Raw genomic sequence first — 4,992 nt, forward strand, 5'->3', positions numbered from 1 at the left:
TGATTCATGTGTGGTGGTCAGGGGCCAACTTGGGGTGATCCAGTCTCTCCTTCCACCACATGGGTTCCATGGATCAAACTCAGTTTATCAGGCTTAAAGTAAACACCTTTACCTACTGAGCCGTCTTGTTGGCCCTAGCCTATGTATTCATATTCTGTCTCCCTCTCCCTCCCCTCTCCCCTCCTCTCTGTCTCCCATTCTGGGGGGTGAGGGGGCAGTGGGAGGGAACGACGATGGATGATATGCTGACACTTGATGCCTGAAGAGAGCATCAGACCTCCCTGGAGAACTGGGGTTAAAGCTGCGAGCTGCCTTGAGGTGCTGGGATCAAACTTGGGTCCTCTGGACGAGCAGTCGTCTTAACCACTGAGTCATCGCTCCAGCCTCAAAGCAAATTTTTGTTTGTCTTTCAAGTCAGAGTTTCTCTGTGTAGCCTTGGTTGTCCTGGAACTTGCTCTGTAGTCCAGGCTGGCCTCGAACTCAGAGATCTGCCTGCCTCTGCCTCCCAAGTGCTGGGATTAAAGGCGTGTGCCACCACCACCCGGCTCTCAAAGCAAATTCTTAACTGGCCCTCTAAAATCAAAAAAGATAATGTACTTCCAATGTACAGTGTCATAGAGTGAGTGCGCATTCCCATCCCAAAAGGGAGGAAAGGAATGAGGGCATAGTCAGAAGATTGGACCAAACCTTGTGGCTCCGCATCCAGTGATGGAGGCTTCAGTGTCAGAGCTTAGATAGTTCTGCCCCTCCGGCTTTGCTCTCTGCAGTAACTCTTCGGCTGGTTGCATTTCTTATATGCAACTTTTGTCACATATCCATGGCGCTGGTAACCAGGCTTTGCCATAACAGTTGTGCTTTATAAGAGCCTTGCCTCACTCCACCTCTGTTACATACTCCAGTACCAACATGAAGGGCACTGCCAGGTCTGGCCAACTTCTTTGTCTCCTGGCCCCGTGGAGCACAGTAGTGCCAGCTTCTGTATGGGAGTTAGTAGACGTGTCTAGGCAGTTGCTTTCTAGGGCCAGGGAACCACTTTGTGTCCTGTCCTCTACTCAGAAGCTGAGCTGGGAGTCTTGTGGGCACAGAGCTCCACTACAGTTACAGCCTCTTGCAGCACATGACAGAGCTGCTGCAGTATAAGGTTCCTCAAGCTGTTCCTTTCCAAGTGGTGCATCCTTTTTTCCCCTGCCCCACTTGCTCTGTTGGCCTGCATCAGAGTAAACCATTGAGCACTGTCGTTAAGGTTTTATTGCTGTGAAGAGACACCACTCATGTAAAGGAAATCGTTTAACCAGGGCTAGCGTATGGTTTCAGTCCCTCACCATCATGGCGGGCAGCATGGCAGAGCACAGCAGCATGGTGCTGGAGAGGCAGCTGAGGGTTCCACATCTTGATCCACAGGCAGCAAAAATCTCAGCCACACTAGGCCCTCCCCGCAGTGACATACTTCAGCAAGGTCACACCCACTAACAGTACCACTCCCTATGGGCACTATTCAGACCCACACGGCTATGGGGCCACGCCTACTCAAACCACCACGATAACCGTGCTGCACACTCAGGGTTATACTGTTCTAGAAATTGGCTTTTGGTTTGTCTTAAATCCAGCCTCAGATAAGTTCTCAAGACAGAATGCAGGCAGGTTCTTTGCCAAATTACCACATGACTGGCTCCCAGCCCTGTTTCTGGTTAGGGTCCTCGTCCCCCTGAAAGCTCAAGAGCCAGACCCCTGCTCTCCGCATTCCTCTGAGTGTTATCCTCTTGAGTTCCCACCAGAATGGTCCATTTCTAACATTTTGGTTTTTTGTTTCCTGAGACAGGGTTTCTCTGTGTAGCCTTGAATGCCCTGGACTCACTTTGTAGACCAGGCTGCCCTCAAACTCACAGAGCTCCATCTGCCCCTGCCTCCTAGAGTGCTGGGATTAAAGGCGTGCGCTGTAGAGGAATTTTAATTCAGAACATGGCTGTACTGACGAGATCATATCCAAAGACCTAGGTCTGTATGAACCCGCTGGAATACAAACATAACCTTTAATCCAGGAGACAGACAAGCAGACCTGAGTTCAAGGCCAGCCTGGTATAGAGCAAGTTCCAAGTAGAGAAAAGCTTAGGTCCAGCTGTAATGATACGTGCCTTGAATCCCAAACAGTGAAGGTAAAGATATTTTGTAGAAGGAAGCACCCATGTTTGAAAGTGATATCTAGGGGCTGGAGAGATGGCTCAGAGGTTAAGAGCACTGGCTGCTCTTCCAAAGGTCCTGAGTTCAATACCAGCAGCCACATGGTGGCTCACAACCATCTATAAGGAAATTTGATATCCTCTTCTGGTGTGCAAATATACATGCAGGTAGAACACTATATACATAATAAACAATCTTTTTAAAAAAAAAGAAAGTAGCCAGGCATGGTGGCGCCCACCTGTAATCCCAGCACTTGGGAGGCAGAGGCTGGGGGATTGCTGTGAGTTCGAGGCCAGCCTGGTCTACAAGTGAGTCCAGGGCAGCTAAGGCTACGTAGAGAAACCCTGCCTTGAACCCCCCCCCCAAAAAAAAAGAAAAAGAAAAGAAAGTGATGTCTAATTGGCAGAAAAAAAGCTGACAAATCGGAGAAAGATTTGACAGGATAGGATACGCCCAACTCGCACAACAACAGAGAGGAAAGGGAAGCTACTTAAGGGGCAATGCAGAGAGGGAGGAGACAGGTTTACGATGACAGTAATCATAGGTTGCAGAGAAAGAACACAGGTGAGGACAGAACGAGCCAGGTTAAAAAAGAGTGCTGGAGTTAGTTTGAGGCCAAGCAGAGCACACTTCTGAGGCCGAGAGAGAACCAGATGGAATAAGTCAGCTGGGAGAGGAGTCTGAGCCAGAAGAGCTGAGTTGAACCAGCCAGCTCAGAGCTAGAACAAGAAAGGGTGAGCTCATTAAGCAGTGAGTCTCAGAGGCTGAAAACATTCTAGGCCTAGGTTAGATTGGATGGAGGCTTGAAGCTTCCTGAGCTGGGCCTAGGTTAGCAGGCAGAGGCAGTAAGCCTCTGAGAACAGTTGTATCAGGCAAATAAAAGTTCTTTTTACAGTGTGCCACTGAGCCCTGCTTCTGCTTCTAATTCTAACATTAAGCAGCTTTCCCTGCCCTATCGTGAGCCATTCTTTGGAGTGCTTAACAGAAGCAGGCCAGAGGACTTAATGCAGACTTTCACATAGCCTTGAGGACTTGGTAAGATACTTGTGTTAGTTAAGAAAGCTTATTATTGGGGGCTAGAGAGATGGCTCAGTGGTCAAGAGCACTGGCTGCTCTTCCGAAGGACCTGGGTTCAATTCCCAGCACCCACATGGCAGCTCACAACTGCCTGTAACTCCAAGATCTGACACCCTCACACAGACATACATGCAGGCAAAACACTAATGCACATAAAATAAAGTCTATTTATTTATTTATTTATTTATTTTGGTTTTTCAAGACAGGGTTTCTCTGTGTAGCCTTGGCTGTCCTGGACTCACTTTGTAGACCAGGCTGGCCTCAAACTCACAGAGATCCGCCTGTCTCTGCCTCCCAAGTGCTGGGATTAAAGGCGTGCGCCACCACGCCCAGCTCTTAGAATAATCTTTTAGAATTAAGATAACAAGCAATGGAGGGGAGAGGAACAGGGCAGTGAATTTGGGGATTAAATAGTAGAAACTGGGCTAGGATGAACCCGCCCTACCAAGTGGTAGGATGCTGGTCACACGCCGTGAAGCAGTGTACATAAATCATGGTGGTACACACATTTTTGCTTTTCGAGACAGGTTTCTCTGTGTTATCTTGGCTGTCCTGAACTCGCTTTGTAGACCAGGCTGGCCTTGAACTCACAGTGATCCGCCTGCCTCTGCCTCCCGAGTGCTGAGATTAAAGGCGTGCACCACCACGCCCAGCGGTGCACACATCTGACCCCAGCATTTGGGAAATGGAGGCAGGAGGATGGGTGATCAGGCCCATCTGGGCTACATGACACACCCCTCCTCAAAGGTTTGACACGGGGCCTTGCTGTAACCTGAGACAGCCTGGGACATGAAAGTATCAGGGAAATTTTATTTAGGCTCACTTCAATTTGTAAAAATTAAAAAATCTGGGCTGGAGAGATGGCTCAGAGGTTAAGAGCACCATCTGCTCTTCCAGAGGTCCTGAGTTCAATTCCCAGCAACCACATGGTGGCTCACAACCATCTATCCTGGGATCTGGCGCCCTCTTCTGGCCTGCAGGTGTACAAGCAGGTAGAGCACTATATGCATAATAAATAAATCTTTAAAAAACAAAACAAAACAAAAACAACCAAAACAACAGTCTTTTTAAAAAAATTTAAAAATCTGCCTGCTGTGGTGATGTGTGGTCATGTCCACCTTTAATCCCAGCACTGGAGGAGGCAGAGGCAGATCTTTTGAGCCTGATCTACATAGCTTGCTCCAGGCCAGCCAAGGCTACATAGTGAAATCCTGTCTCAAAACATAACACATACTTTTTTTTTTTAACTTTTATTTCTTGTGGGGGAGAGCACATGCCATGAGGCATATGCCATGGAATCCTGTGGAGGTGAGAGGACAACGTGCGGAAGTCAGTTATCTTCTTCCATGGATGTAATTCGGGCTGTCAGGCTTGGCAGCAAGTGCCTTTCCTACTGCCATGGCTCTTTGCTTACCATCTCAGCCCCAGGCCTAGGCTGGTCAGCCCCTTGCTCTCTCACAGTTAATTTGTTATGTGTCCGTGGACCACGTGTATTATACTGGGCTGTGCCCACATAGGCCGGAAGAGGGCGTCAGATCTCCCTGGAACTGTGGTTACGGACAGTTGTGAGTGATTCGAGGAGAACTCGGATCCTCTGGAAGAGCAGCCAAGTGCTGTTAACCTTCCAGCCATTCATTGCTCCAGCCTCCCTTTTCCTCCGGTTTTGACAGGGCTGAATCTTGGGGCTGGGCAAGGTCCGGGAGGCGGTCCTACGACGGGGAGGGCGGAGCCCCGCGT

Source organism: Acomys minous (assembly GCF_964271855.1).
Source record: "Acomys minous genome assembly, chromosome: 12".
Classification (NCBI taxonomy): Eukaryota; Metazoa; Chordata; class Mammalia; order Rodentia; family Muridae; genus Acomys; species Acomys minous.